This window comes from Aotus nancymaae, unplaced genomic scaffold (assembly GCF_030222135.1).
Source record: "Aotus nancymaae isolate 86718 unplaced genomic scaffold, 86718_ANA_hifiasm-v0.15.2.pri h1tg000040l, whole genome shotgun sequence".
Classification (NCBI taxonomy): domain Eukaryota; kingdom Metazoa; phylum Chordata; class Mammalia; order Primates; family Aotidae; genus Aotus; species Aotus nancymaae.
This window is the reverse complement of record NW_026988454.1, coordinates 105893563-105908515: the sequence shown is the minus strand read 5'-3', so window position 1 is coordinate 105908515 and position 14953 is coordinate 105893563. Positions and strand designations below refer to the sequence as shown.

The following is a 14953-nucleotide window of genomic DNA, read 5'->3' as shown; positions in this document are numbered from 1 at the left end:
TGTGCTGGCTCTCAACTGGCACTCAATAATTATTAACGTGGATACAAACAGCAAGGTTTTGGCTACCCTGCATCTGCTTTCCTATGGTTGAGAAATTTCTCTTTCATAAGTCTTAGGGATAAGGAGAGGAGCAAAGCCCATTTTTCAACAGAAAAACAGAAACATATCAGGTTTTTCCTGCCTCTTTTCTTTGCTCAAGAAATGTCCACTGCATACCTCACCTCCAACTCAAATTCTTTCTGCAGACTCTGTTCCATCATCATTTCCTCCAGGAAGTACTTTCCTCTGTTCCCAAATGCTGTCTGCTATCTGCATTTCTGTATTTACCACATGTTTCATAACTATACATTTGCCTATATCTCATATTGGACCATGAGCTTCCTAAAGGCAGAGCCCATGTTGTCCATGTTTATATCCTCAATATCTAGCATAATACTTAAAACATGAACTTGTGAGGAGTAAATAAATAATAAAGAAATAAATGAGCTATGGGGCTGAGACATACCAGTGTTTCAAATTCCTGGAGATGTTTTCCATCCTAGGCTTGTTTTTATTATTTTCACTAATTTCTACTGACAAAAACTACCATCGATGGCTTCAAGTTTTCGAAACCTTGTTGAAATGTACATGGATCAGGGTACAATGTCATAGCTTCTCCATATCCTAAACAAGCACACACCCCTTCAAGGTTTCCTAAAGGCTTTTCTCTCCTAAAAAATCATTTGGAAAGTAGGCACGGAGTGAGGACAACAGACAGGCGTGAAGAATAAAAGCTTCAAAAAGCTGAAGTTGCTGCTTCTAGGTCCCCTCCCTTCTTATGCTCTCATGTGCCCTCAACTTCAGCTTCTGATAATGTTGCCAGTTGGGATAACTTATAAAGTAATAATCAAAAAACAACAATGGGGACTAATAAATACTGATACCTACTTTGTGGCAGGCAATGCATTAAAGGACTTAATGCATTATCTCACTTAATCATCTCAGTGACCCTAAGCAGTAGGTTGTATTATTATCCTGAACTTACAGATGGAAAAAAACCGAAGCATAAATAAGTTATATAACTTGACCAAGAACACAAATCTGGTAAGTAGAAGTCATGGTTTGAACCCAGGTCTGACTACAGGGCCTGATTTCTCTGCAATATCCTGGCATTATAAACTGAGAACTAAACAGTAACACCCAATATGAAGCTGAGAATACAAAACAAAGAAAATACATAACAGATTATACTTCTACTACTGGGCAAAACAATAATGATGTTGGTAACCCCCATAAAGAAACACAATAATATGTATGTATATGTGTGTGTGTTTTGACATACTCAGAAAAAATAAACCATAAGAAATATGATGAAGTTCCAGATTATTACCAAAACAGAACTCATCAATGTATCCTATACCAATGTTTCCCACACTTGGGTCCTAATCCAGAATAAGAATAGAAATAAAGGCCTGGTTATCTGCATTTTAACAGCTTTCTCTCCCCTGTCTCAGGTGATTCTTATTAGGCAAGTTTGATAACTACACAATGTTAAAAACCCTTCTTTCTAATAATTATTTAATTTTCTTTCAAGATTATAAGCATTTTGTATTGGGAAAAAAAGTCCACAGTGTCATCAGGCATTATATAACACTACAAACAAAAGCACCCACAAGCAGAAACATGCGACTGCCTTATCCTCTTGGCAGGAGAGAGTGAACCTTTTAACTCTTTTTCAGTGTTTATTTTTATTATTAAATATACAAGAAACGAACACATTTAGTGCTAGCAAGGTGGGAGGGTGGGTGTGTCATTTTATGTTGGCCCAACTCCGGAGTACACTGTAAAATAATGAAGCCCTGGAAAAAGATAGCATTTGGTCACATATTCTTTTTCCTTAATCAGATTTAAAAACCCACCTAAATTTTGTGATTTGAGATATCTGACCACTCGAAAAAACACGGCCACAGTTTCGTTGCTCAACTTAAAAAAGAAAGACAAGACAGAGAGAAGAACGGTGGTTGTCAAAGGGTGGGGGGAGACAGAAATGGGGAGTTACTGTTTCATGGGTACAGAGTTTCAGTTACGCTGGATGAAAAGAGCTCTGGAGATGAATGGTGGTGATGGCTATACAGCAAAGTGAACACACTTAATGCTGCTTAACTATCAACTTAAAACTGGTTAAGATGGTAAATTTTATGCTATATGCATCTTATCACAATCTAATTTTTTTTTTTTTTTTTTTTTGAGATGGAGTCTCGCTCTGTTACCCAGGCTGGAATGCAGTGGCACAGTTTCGGCTCACTGAAACCTCCACCTCCTGGGTTCCGGCGATTCTCCTGCCTCAGCCTCCCGAGTAGCTGGGACTACAGGCATGTGCCACCACGCCCAGCTAATTTTTGTATTTTTAGTAGAGACAGGTTTTTGCCATGTTGGCCAGGCTAGTCTCGAACCCCTGACCTCAGGTGATCTGCTTGCCTCAGCCTCCCAAAGTGCTAGGATTACAGGCGTGAGCTGCTGTGTCCAGCCATAATTCTTTAAATTTTTGTTTTCTTTTTTTTGAAATGGAGTCTCGCTCTGTTGTCCAGGCTGGAGTGCAGTGATGTGATCTCAGCTCACTGCAACCTCCGCCTCCTGGATTCAAGCAATTCTCCTGCCTCAGCCTCCTGAGTAGCTGGGAATTCTTTAAATTTTTTAAAGACAACTTCTACATATTTGAGAGAAAAGACTAAACAACCACATGAGGCACATAGCTGTGAGTCAGGTGTCCTGTAATTTAGTCCTAATTTGCTCTGACTGTGGACATCCTGCAACCTGTGTCTCAGTTCTTTCTGCAGAAAATGAGTATCAAGAATTACAGAAGTTAGAACAAAAATCACCTAGGGAGCATCTGGAAACATGTATGACTATGGGAGGGAGTGCATTATGAGCTGGTGGTAGCATAAGGTTCAAAGAACTCAACTGATTTACCCAAGATCTCAAGAGATTTATGTGAAAGTAGCTGTGAAACTTAGCATAAAGAACAATGTGCACAAGTTACGAAGACGTATCTATCGGCATAAAAACGTCATAAAAGGGTAATCAGAGAAGACTACTTGATGCCTAGTATGCCTCATGGAAATAATTCTTCCCAGTCAAAAAACTAACAAGTTCATTCATTTATTCATTCACTCAATATTTAATATGTATTTACCATGTGCCAGAGAGTAAGGCACTGGGAACAGCCACTGTGCATATGGAGAGCTCAGAGCTCCAAAGGGAGGTCACAAGAAAACCTGGTGGAAGAGCACCCAGGTGATGAAAAAAGACATACAGAGTTCTGTGGCTGAAGGGCACATGACTACAAGGGGAGCAGTGCAAGGGCGGGAAGCCAGCAGCCAGGGGAACATGATATGGGGGTGGCAAAGGGCCACGATGATGCAGACTCTCATGAACACCTTAAAGGATTGTAAACTTTTTCCCTAAGAGCTATGAGAAGCCATCACAATGCATTAAGGAGGATTAGAAGAGATTAAATGATCAGATCTGGGGGCAGCCAGAGAAAAAATTTAAAATGGTCAAAGAACTCACACAGAATTCAGGTAAGTGGCCATGGTGGCTTGTAAAGAACGTGACAGCAGTGGAAAAAAAAGTGACCAAGTCAGGAGATATTTAAGAAAGTCAAATCTACAGAACTGGTTATAGTATGACGCTGGTTATAGTAATTAAGGCTGTAAGCATGGATGAGAGACAACACAGAGAGAAAAGAAAAAGTCCAACATGCAATCTTGAAAAACGCCAGTGTTTACTGGCCTTGTGAAAGAGGCCAAGTCTACGGAGGGAACTGAGCATGAGCAGCCAAGAAGTGGGAGAAAAACCAGGGAGTACAGTGTCTTAAAAGCTAAAGGAAAGAGTATTTCAAGAAGAAAAGAAAGCTTAATAGGGTGAAGTACTAAAATATAAGGAAAATGAGGCATGAAAAATATCCACTGGATTCAGCTACACAGAAGTCACCCATGACCCAAGCATAAGTGTTTTAACAAATTATGGGGTAAGAATCTAGGTTAGTATGTGTTAGGGAATGAGTATAAAGCGAAGAAATGATGATGGAGGATGTCACCAAGTCTTCTGAGGACTTTGGCCTTGAAGGAAAGGAGTAATATAAGGTAGTAGCTGCAATAAAGAATGCAGTTAAGGGAGAGTGTTTTTGTTGATTGTTGTTTTATTAACAGAATAGGCTGCAGCATGCTTAAAATCCAATTAGAAAGATCTACTGAAGGAAAAAGCTGAATATATACAAGAAGGGTTTCTAAGGTAATGACAGAGATAAGATCCAGGGCACAGCAGGAGGGGACAGGCTTTGGATAGGTGGAGAGAGGACTCCTGTGTTGAAAGGAAGCAGGAGGTTGAGGATGGATGCAAATGAAGATAGGTTTGTGTCAGCAGCAAAAGAGACTTTCTACTTGCTGGCTTCAATTTTCTGAGAGTAAGTCTAGATCACCTGTTAAGGGTGAGAAAAGGTGGTGGGAGGAGGTGCTGTGAGGAAGAGAAGGGTTAATCACACAGATAGAAAAGGACTGCTGGCCAGAACCATTTGAGGCTGGTGATGATGAAGTTCTAATGAAATCAATCTACCCTGAAGTACGGCTTTCTCTGGTGTGCTTCCCTGCGTGGGGACATGCACAGACAAAGCACATGGCTGGGTTCATACAGGCTCAGCCTTTGCTGGCAAAATAGTACATACTCAGCAGTTTGCAAGGAACTGAAAAGGGACTGTGTGGAAGTGTAAAACAACACAAAACAAAAACAAACCTCACTCCACTTACCTAGAGACCATTTTCAGAACACCCTCTATACTACAGAACAACCCACACAGAGGTGACTGAACACACACATGCCACTTAACATCTGCTCTTCAAAAGATCACAATAAAAATATACATTCAGTATGCCTCACTTATCCTATGACAGCAGAGAAGTTACCATAATAAATTCCTGAAGATGACTGTTTTTATTAAATCATGTTCAGGCTTGGCATGTCCTTACTGTTCTTATTGGTGCAAAAAGCACCTCACATTGCAGTTGCCAAAAAAAAAAAAAAAAACCCTATAATACATTCCTCCATTCTTCCCTACCAAGTAAATACACACTTGCGGAAGACTCACGCATAGTTGCATAACTCGGTGTAGATACCCCTTTATGCTCATATTAGGGCATAGATTAAGAACTCTAAGGTAGCAAGCTATGAAGGTAATTTTCCCTTGTTCTTAAAACTAGGTGCCTGAGTTTTTTCAAACACTCTTTTTTTTTCTACAAAGTGACTCTCCATTAACAAGGTAAACAGCAAAAATGAGAAACAGTATATTTATAGCAAGCTTTGTTAGTACTTCAAGGTTAGAATCTAACAACTTCAATAATTAAAAGATACCTAATGAATTACGACTTTTTCACTTCACAAAGAACAATAAATCCCATAACAGCCTAAATTTTAATGAATACAGAGAATGGTATATTGATGTTGATAGAGAAGTAACTCCTCCAGTGCCTCTATTTTAGTGAACTAATAAACGTAAAATTTAAGTAAACTTTGGCGACTAAAGGATAAATACACCCTCCCCAAAAAGGGGGTAGTGGGAATCAATTTATTTTTATTATGGTAGAAAACTAAATCTCAAACTACTTCATCTCACAGACTAAGATGAGAATGTGAATAATCAAATCAAAATACAACAAGTGTTGAAACAAATAGAAGAACCTATCAAAGAAAAACAGATGGAGTTACATATACCAACCTACTGTTCCTGTAATGTAAAAGAAATCTTCATGTGAAAGGTAAGAGAATGCTAAAGGGAAACATGATAAGGCAGGACTTGTCAAGTTTCTAAGCAAGGAGAGTCTTGATCAAAACTTGCCTTCCCTCAAGCTTTAAAATCATTGCCCTGTTGTTAGCAGATCTGTGACAGCATGTTGGGGGAGGGGAAACTCATGTTTATTACACACTTCCTAAATCTCTGGGATTGTGATAGCCACTCTCTCATATGCTACTTCAAGACAGCCCCACTCTAACTTTTCTTTTCTTTTTTTTTTTTTTGAGACGGAGTTTCACTCTTGTTTCCCAGGATGGAGTGCAATGGCGTGATTTTGGCCCACCGCAACCTCTACCTTCCGGGTTCAAGCGATTCTCCTGCCTCAGCCTCCTGAGTGGCTGAGATTATAGGCACCTGCCACCAGGCCCAGCTAACTTTTTGTATTTTTAGTAGAGCTGCCATTTCTCCACATGGGCCAGGATGGTCTCACACTCCTGACCTCAGGTGATCCACCTGCCTCGGCCTCCCACAGTGCTGGGATTATAGGCATGAGTCACCGTGCCCAGCTGACAGTCTAACTTTTCAATGATCACATCACTGAAATTTGTCAACTTAGTCATTTTTCCCCCTAAACTCATAATGCATGCATGTTTAGACTAACAGCTTGCACATCAGTGAAAGATGAGCCTGCCATTTCATTTCTGGCACATCTTTAAAAGCTGAAAAGAAATAATTTTATGAATGAAAGGACAAAGTAAAAGAAAGAATAGAAAAAAAAGAATGGGGCTTAGACCTGCTAAAAAGTAATTAACAGGTTAAGAAGTGTTTCTTTCTCAAAGGCATCATTGAGGGGAAACAGTGCAGAAGGGGTATGCATCAGTACAACTCTTTTGGTAGACAATTCAGAAGTACGTCTCAAATGTTTAAAGTTAATCCGCTTTGTCCCAGCAATACCACTTCCAGGACCTTATTCTACAGACATACTCATGCGCCTGCACAAAGACACATAAAAAGTTCAATACAACAGTTTTAAAAGCAAGAAACAACATAATATCCATCAACGAGGCACTCTAAATAAAATGTTACATGCATACAATAGAATACCATATGGAATCTTTTTTTTAATCACAGATACAAGAAAAAGTAGGACTGTGGTAACAAGTGCCTGCTGTAAAAATTGCAACCAGGTTTGCCAGGCTCCCATGAAGAGGACAACCAGATAAGCCATCTTCCTACTGTGGCTGTGTCACTTGTTCAGTTTTCTGCCTCAAAAATGAAAGTAGGAGAATGTGGGCTATACCTTATATCACAGCTATAAAGATCTACTTCAGCCGGGCATGGTGGCTCACGCCTGTAATCCCAGCACTTTGGGAGGCTGAGGGAGGTAGATCATTTGAGGTCGGGAGTTTGAGACCAGCCTGACCAACACGGTGAAACCCCGCTTTACTAAAAATACAGAGAAAATTAGCCCGGTATGGTGGCGCATGCCTGTAATCCCAACTACTCAAGCAGCTGAGGGAGAAGAATTGCTTGAACCCAGGAGGTGGAGGTTGCAATGAGCCAAGATCACGCCACTGCACTCCAGTCTGGGTGACAAAGCAAGATTCCGTCTCAAAAAAAAAAAAAAAAAGATCTATTTCATGCAGTAATGAGAGGCTTCATATTACAGATAATTTCTGTAAATTAACCTAGACAAGAAGGCCAGGAACATAAAAGGAAAGTAATATATTCAGGTATTTCCATTAAATATTTGGATGCCAAATTACATCCCCCAAATTGTATGTTAAACCACACAGACACAGTAAAAATGTTCACCAGAGGCAGACACTAACTCTTATACCTCATTTGGATACAGATGCATTACATTATAAGCAGTGTACATCATTAGCTCTTCAAGAATTTAAAAACGAGATAGGCCGGGCGCGGTGGCTCAAGCCTGTAATCCCAGCACTTTGGGAGGCCGAGGCGGGTGGATCACAAGGTCAAGAGATCGAGACCATCCTGGTCAACATGGTGAAACCCCGTCTCTACTAATACAAAAAAAAATTAGCTGGGCATGGTGGCACGTGCCTGTAATCCCAGCTACTCAGGAGGCTGAGGCAGGAGAATTGCCTGAACCCAGGAGGCGGAGGTTGCGGTGAGCCGAGATCGCGCCATTGCACTCCAGCCTGGGTATCAAGAGCGAAACTCCGTTTCAAAAAAAAAAAAAAAAAACGAGATAATGGTTAGAAGTCATCCATTTCTGCTCTCAGAGTTCAATTATTTTGAGTTCATTTGGTGATGTAAATAAGCAATTTGACTTTTTTTACACAAGCTGGATTACTGGGAAAATTGATAACTTTCAGGCTCTAGTGTGTGTTTGGCTTGTGGCCACACAAACTACAGCCCATGGCCGTGTATGCACACACATACACACACCCTCAAACCTCTGGATTCTGCAGCCTGAAGGCTAAAGGAAAAGAACCACCTACTCAACACTAAGCTAACTACCTATGGGAACATTTCAAACCCTAAAGGGCCTCCTCCCAGTATTAAACCAGTCGAATCCAGTTTAGCTTCTGAAGTGTGACTTAATTTAAGCATGTGACTGAATCACCAGCCTGCAGGTCATACAATTAAACAAGATGACTCTGGACACAACTTTATAGTCTAACCTTCCCAATTACAGCATCTTTAAACTTTAATATAATGAAATAGGATGGCCCTATTATATTCTCATTCAAAATGCTAACAATGGACAAAATAATTGCTATCCAACTACATATTCAGACAAGTGAAAAGTTCCTGGCTGCTTAATTAGAAAACATTTCACTGCTTTGCTCCTGCATATAACCTATTCCCAAAATTTTGAGTCTCACTTTGCTAATATATTTAAAACAAACCTATGAAAAGACTGCCAGGGGCATTAAAAGGCAAATTATTTATTTATTTACATTTAGCTTTCTTACTTTTATTTTTTTTAAGGCAAATTAAATAAATGAATGAGACAAATTAAAGACAAGAGTAAGACAGGCAGAAACTAGTAAGCAGAAATAATCTCTTCAAACACACACGCTCCTAGTTTTAGTCTTGACATACTTAGCGACTTTCCATAGCGCCACCTCAGATTCGCAAGGCTCTCCCGCACATTTTGCACTGTTCTTTCTGGCCTTTGGGTACATATTCATGTTCATGCCTGCTCAGGCAGACTTGTTTTCACACTGAGCAATGTTAGGCACTGTTGTTTTGGAATTTGGCTTTCATTAATGTTCTAGGGCAGATATCCACTTGGAGAGAATGAGAGAAGCCAGACAAGTCAGAGACTAAATTTCAGGCTGGAAGTGAGAGCTTTATCTCTCCCAAAAAGAAGCAAGCCAATTTTACTGTGATGCCTCAGCAAACCCTTAAATAAAAGGAGAGTTGAACCCTCTGCTTGTAACACCTACTTCCGAAGAACAATCACTACCATCAGGGATTTCACTCCTCTATATTAACCCCAACTCTTGGTGACTTATTAATCCACCAGTGTTTAAAGGATACTCCTAGGATCCCTTGCCTACTGGCTCTTGGTTAATTCTACTTTATCCTCTCTTGCTTTTAATCTACTTACACACCAGATGTTTTTGTGACATTCTTTTGATCTAAGCTCATCAAATCCAGTATTCTTTGTTAGTCTTTTGATTGAAAATTATGTTTAGGGGCAATAGCAAGGCATATTTATCCAAGATCTCTTACCAGTTGTGATTTTTAGCAAAAAGGCTGCATTAAATTCTTAAATTCAAGTATACAAACAGAACAAGCAGAAACTAGTACAGGTAATATTTTTTATTATTTGAACCCTTTTCATTAAAAACTGAATATAACACACAGAAGTTCCTAGAAGGAATTATGAACAGAATTTCCTAAGAGATTTAATAGAAAGACATAATATATTTATCAGTGACCTATTTAAACAGAAGCTATAGAACCATCCCTTGCAATCTGTTCCACTGAATCATATAACTTTATCATTCTTATTACCCCACTGCAAAATCCAGGCTCTTCATCCTCTTTAGGATAATGTGACATAAAACTGCTTAACAGTTCCACTGTGATTTTGCTCTCACTCATTCTAAGTATCTTAGTATTCTTTTATTATCTATAATTTTCCTTATGAGTTGCTGACGCTATTTTCATAGATGGCTAACTCTAAGTTAAACAACTAATGCTGTCCCTCATTAGTTTCTTACAAGGGGCAAAGATCTTAGTTGTCAGTTGTATATGGTACTATTCATTTAGTCATTTCTTGAGTTCATCGATAATTTTCATACATCTTTGCTGAAAATACCACTCATCTTCAAGAATGGACTATCACAATTGTTCTGGTCAACAGTTCCATTTCTTGAAATCTAGTTTGCCTAAAGCAAATTATGTAAGTAGTTACATATAAGTATATGAAGATGAGAATTCAGAGCAATCACCTCCATTATGTAAAAAGTATATGTATGATGTCAAAAATATGAGTTATTTACTCCTTGAGCCTGTTTCTTTATTGATAAAAATGGAGTCACGCCATAGAGATACTGGGAACTACTATGGAGTCGGGGGTAAGGGCTGAAAAACTACCTAGTGGGTATGATGCTCACTACCTAGGCAACAGCATCAGTTGTACCCTAAACCTCAGCATCACGCAATATACCCAAGTAACAAACCTGAACATGTACCCCTAGAATCTAAAATAAAAGTTGAAATTATTTTAAGAATGGAGTTACAATCTAGTACACAGGATTGTGACAATTTTAAAAGCTAGCACATTAAAAATCAGCTAGGACAGAAACTGACACATGGCCAACATTATACATATATTTCTTGGTTAACTACTTTATGACTGTTATTTACTTTTTATCTTCATGGATCATTTTTATTCTGTAACAACTATAAATTACACTTATAACAATTTCTCTTCATTGTTATTTCATATATTAATTCTTTCAAGGAACATGAAAATTAGAAAATTATATTTTCTATAGAAAATTTTAGGATACTGAATTGTTAGAAAACAAATACTCTTTATAGGATTAACAAATATTCTTTTTTTTTTTTCAAGAATCATATTCTATATGGAATCACTAATAAAAATGTGCTGGACAATCCAAATTAATATACTTGATTAATAACTTATAACAGTATAATTTATATTAATACAAAATGTGAAGGATGTGATTATTCTGTTCCTATTTCATATCAATGTTTCTAAATCTTTAGAAGATGTGCACAAAAAAACTTACTAAGTCACCCGTTACAAATAATACTGATTTGCCTTTAAGTAAAGAATATATTCTCCTTCTAATCTCTAGAGAAAAATTTCCTATTCTGTTTGAGTATGCAAATCTGCTGCATACGGATAACCACATCCCTCTTTCCATCCACTGCAGCAACCAACAGAAACCAAACCCACTGTGCCACCTCAAATAATTTTTATTGCCAAAACCAAGTAAAATCCATATAAATATTTGATCTAAATACAAAAAATAAAGCCCAATCATGTTTCCACAACAAATCCAAATACACCACAAAACTTCTGGCAATAGTTATCAAATAAAAACAATTATTAAATAAGTACACCACTCTTTTTTTTGAGACAGGGTCTTGCCCTGTCACCCAGCCTGGAGTGCAGTGACACAGTCATAACTCACTGCAGCCTCAACCTTCTGGACTCAAGCTATCTGCCTACCTCGGACCTCTAAGAAGCTGGAACTATAGGTGTGCGTCACCATGCCTGGCTCGTCTTTAAAGTTTTTGTAGAGATGGGGTCTTGATATGTTGCCCAGGGTGGTCTCCAGTTCCTGAACTCCAGCAATCCTCCTGCATTAGCCTCCCAAAGTGCTGGGATTACAGGCATGAGCCATGGCACCCAGTCAAGACACTGCTCTCTAAATGTGATTATTATTGTCAATACCAAAAAAAAATTGCTTATGGTGATATTTTTTGATTGTTTATAATTTTGTCTCTTTTTTCTTTTGGAGTAAATCAAGGCAGTCAACAGTGAGAAATACATGCAGTTCAACTCTCTTCATTTCATTCTTTCACATGCTCAAAGATAAGTATTCAATTTTTTTTTTTAAGTAAAGAAAGGCTCAATGATGTCAACTAAAAATGAAGTTCTACAGATGGAATTTTCTTCTAGGGAAAGAAACCACAATAATATTTTACAAGCCACAGAACAACAACAGAATTTCAGTAACAAAGAAATCCTTTAAGCATTAAACCTGATATATGGTATTTTAACCATGAATCTTAACAAAGGAAAATAAAGTAAACTAGGAAAACCAAAGTTCTAAGTTAAAACTAAACATTGTTCTAAAAAGATATCTCTGCCATAATAAAAGTTCAAAACAAATAACTAATTCAAAGGCTCAAATTCTCACCTAAAGCAATAAGAGCTCTATGACATGAAGCTTCCGTAGGAAATTTTAGGATCTCTGACACACACAATGAAATATTTAAGTACTTAGGAGAAAAATGCACAGCATATATATACCAATTTGTACGCATGATTCTTCATGAGTACCAAAGAGACAATGTCCAGAGGCCACTGTTTTCAAAAGCAGGGTTTTTTCTAATCTATCTAATTTTTGTAGAGATGGGGGTCTTGCTATCAGGCTGGTCTCAAACTCCTGGCCTCAAGCAATCCTCCTGTCTCAGCCTCCCTGCCAAAAGTAGGTTATTTTAGAAGAATAGCTGGCTTCTATATTTTGCTTCTGCCTAAAAAACTTAAAAGGAGAGAGCAGACCACACCCTCAAAGATGCACTGTTATAAATACTTCAGGTACCACAATTGAAATTTTTTAATTCAAAGGCCACAAAGATTCTATCATTTCAAGTAAAGCCTTCTCATGGCCTATCATTTTAAGTCACCTGGAAAGCGCAGTATGATGATGGCTGTGTCTGCAGTCACTAAACCTTCACTCAAGAAGACCTGGTGCTTTAAACAAGTGTAAGCAAGTTGATCCTGTTTTTTTTTTTTTTTTTCAATTCCGCAACCTACACCCACTTCTATTTAAATGTTGCTCCACAAAGGAAGGATACAAATACAGTGTTTAAAAATACAGGCCAGGCATGGTGGCTCATATCTGTAATCCTAGCATTTTGGGAGGCAGAGGCAGGTGGATCACCTGAGGTCAGGGGTTTGAGACCAGCCTGGCCAACATGGTGAAACCCTGTCTCTACTAAATATACAAAAAAAAAAAAAATTCCAGGCATGGTAGCGGGTGCCTGTAATCCCTGCTACTTGGGAGGCTGAGGCAGGAGAATTGCATGAACCCAGGAGGCAGAGGTTGCAGTGAGCTAAGACTGCGCCACTGCTCTCCAGCCTGGGCAACAAGAATGAAACTCCATCTCAAAAAAATAAAATAAAATAAAATAAAAATAGGGACTCCTGAGTGTGCATATGTGGAGGATTCATTACAGTTTTTTAAACATTGAAATTTCCAAAATAAAAAGAGAGAAAAACAAAGGGGAGAGAAAGAGAAGTGAAAGGAAGGAAGAAAGAAGAAAGAGAGGAAGAGAACAGGATGTCAAGTCAAACAGAGCTAGCTGGCTTTGAGTCTTAGCTCTCTAACTTATTAGCAGTATAAATCTGGTAAACCTAAGGTTCCTAATCTGTAAAATCTGGATACTAACAATTCCTGCTTTATGAGATTGTTAGGAGATTTGAATCAGATAACATGCATATAGCATTTAAGACAATGTAGAAAGTTATCAAACCATTAACTATCCTATATAATTATTTTATTGTAATCAAATTTGTTAGTTTAATGACATTATAGTTTATATATTTAATGAGTTCATAACTTTAGGAATATAGCCAGTTATTCAACAACATGACACAGTATTTGTAAAACAAACAAACAAAATAAATAAATAACTGAGATCAAGAAATATATAGTTTTCAGCTGGTAATCCCAGCACTTTAGGGGGCTGAGGCAGGCGTATCACCTGAGATCAGGAGTTTGAGACCAGCCTGGCCAACATGGTGAAACTCTGTCTCTACTAAAAATACAAAAATTAGTCAGGTGTGGTGGCACGCACCTGTAGTCCCAGCTACTCCGGAAGCTGAGACAGGAGAATCGCTTGAACCTGGGAGGTAGAGGTTGCAGTGAGCCAAGATCGTGCCACTGCACTCCAGCCTGGGTGACAGAGCAAGACTTCATCTCCAAAAAAAAAAATATATATATATGTGTGTGTGTGTGTGTGTGTGTGTGTGTGTGTGTGTGTGTGTGTCTGTGTCTGTATATATATGTATATGTGTGTGTGTGTATATATATATATTTTGCAATAAATACTTTCTGGGAATTTACCTTCTTATAAGGCAATAAGAACAAGAACTCAAGAGCCAGACTGCCTAGGTTTGAGTTCCAAGTCTGCCACTCACCGGTTGTAAGACCACAAGCAAGTATTTACTGTGTCTTGGTTTCTGTCTGTTTACTGGGATGACAACAGGGATGCTGTGAGGAGTAAATGAATTAATATATGTAAACTGCTTAGAAAAGTGCCTGGCACTTAGTAAGTGCTATATTAAGTATTAATGTGGATTCAGTTGGTTATAATTCTCACCAGGACACTGTTTACCACCGCAAAACTGGCAACTGTTAAGCTCACTCACTAGAGTAATTAGACTCGGATATATGAATTGGAAACTTGTGAGCTGCGAGTCTGAACTAAACTCTAACCTTCATACTCAGCAGTTCCTTATAGGCAAAATCTTGATCATCTACCTGCAGATTCTATACATCAAAGTTTGCAATCTGCTAAGTTACTGCCAAAATCTGAAGAGGTATTACAGCCGTGTGTGTGTGTGTGTGTGTGTGTGTGTGTGTGTGTGTGTGTGTGTGGGTGTGTACAATACAATTCAGAATGATGGACTCTAAGTAGTGGAAATGTGATTTTTAAATTTTTTTTTATTTTCTTAAGCCAGAGTCTCACCCTGTCACCCAGGCTGCAGTGCAGTCACATGATCATGGCTCACTGCAGCCTTGACCTCCGGAGTAGCTGGAACTACAGGTGCCTGCCACTATGCCAAGCTAATTTTTTGTACAGAGAGGGTTTTACCCTTTTGCCAAGGCTGTTCTCAAACTCCTAGACTCAAGCAATCCACCCGCTTCAACTTCCCAAATTCCTGGGATTACAGGCATGGGCTTGCACACACAGCCAATTTTTTAGTTTAATTTT

General features: G+C 38.5%; 1 protein-coding gene across 24 annotated transcripts in view; it reads right to left on the bottom strand.

The window, feature by feature from the left end:
• The window catches only part of DST (dystonin), a 497116-nt gene that overhangs the window by 192244 nt on the left and 289919 nt on the right, over positions 1-14953 (bottom strand). The window lies entirely within an intron of this gene.